This window comes from Brachycentrus maculatus, unplaced genomic scaffold, assembly GCF_059751285.1.
Source record: "Brachycentrus maculatus isolate JH-2025_06_01 unplaced genomic scaffold, ASM5975128v1 h1tg000268l, whole genome shotgun sequence".
Taxonomy (NCBI): domain Eukaryota; kingdom Metazoa; phylum Arthropoda; class Insecta; order Trichoptera; family Brachycentridae; genus Brachycentrus; species Brachycentrus maculatus.
Genome location: NW_028281019.1, coordinates 794,743 through 795,592, shown reverse-complemented (window position 1 = coordinate 795,592; position 850 = coordinate 794,743).

Sequence of the window (850 nt, the reverse complement as noted above, 5' to 3'; positions counted from 1 at the left end):
TATATTGTATAGAGTATATATATTTAATGATACATTGACATACCAAAACATTTTTCAAATGAAAAATTAATATTTGTTTTCTCTTATATAGTTTAGTTTATAGTTTTAAGAATCAATATTTAATAATAAAGAATATATAACTTAGAATCAAGCATTAAGAATTAATATTTATTTTAACAATAAAAAGAAGAATAAGTTTCCTCTCCAAGCACAAGAGTTCAGTCTCTTTATTGAGGAGGGTCAGCGCAACTAAAATTATAAGATTGTATTAAGTAGAAATGAATAGAAATCCTATTAAATTGTAAAAAATGTAATTATAGTAAATAAATATAAAAATGAACAAAGAATAAAGAATTAAATTAAGAATTAATAATTGAGAATTGACAGTTAATAATTAAAGATGAATTAGGAACTTTAAATAAACGATTAACAATAAAAATTCATCATACGGTGTTTCAAAATAATGCAAAATGAATCGAAACACGTATCATAATAAGAAATAGTGATATTTATCAAGTAAAACTCAAACTAAAAAATATGTAATATTTGTTTTGAAATCGTAAAGATAAGATTTTTTTGTCAATATTATGTACAAACTATAATTTTATTATAACATAATCTCTTATAAGCTGGTTTAATATTAATTGTTGTTATAAAAGAATGCGCAATACTGAAATGACAAGGTCCTATGTATTTCAGGTTTTCCTAGAGGAATATATTTAAGGAAATTCGACGGTATTTGTGAAGGAATTTGTGTAAAACCTTTGCACAGCAAAGTGCCCTCAAGTAGCCGTGGGGTGCGGTGGGCTGGAGCGTATACTACCTCTACCATACACCGAGCTGTATGTCG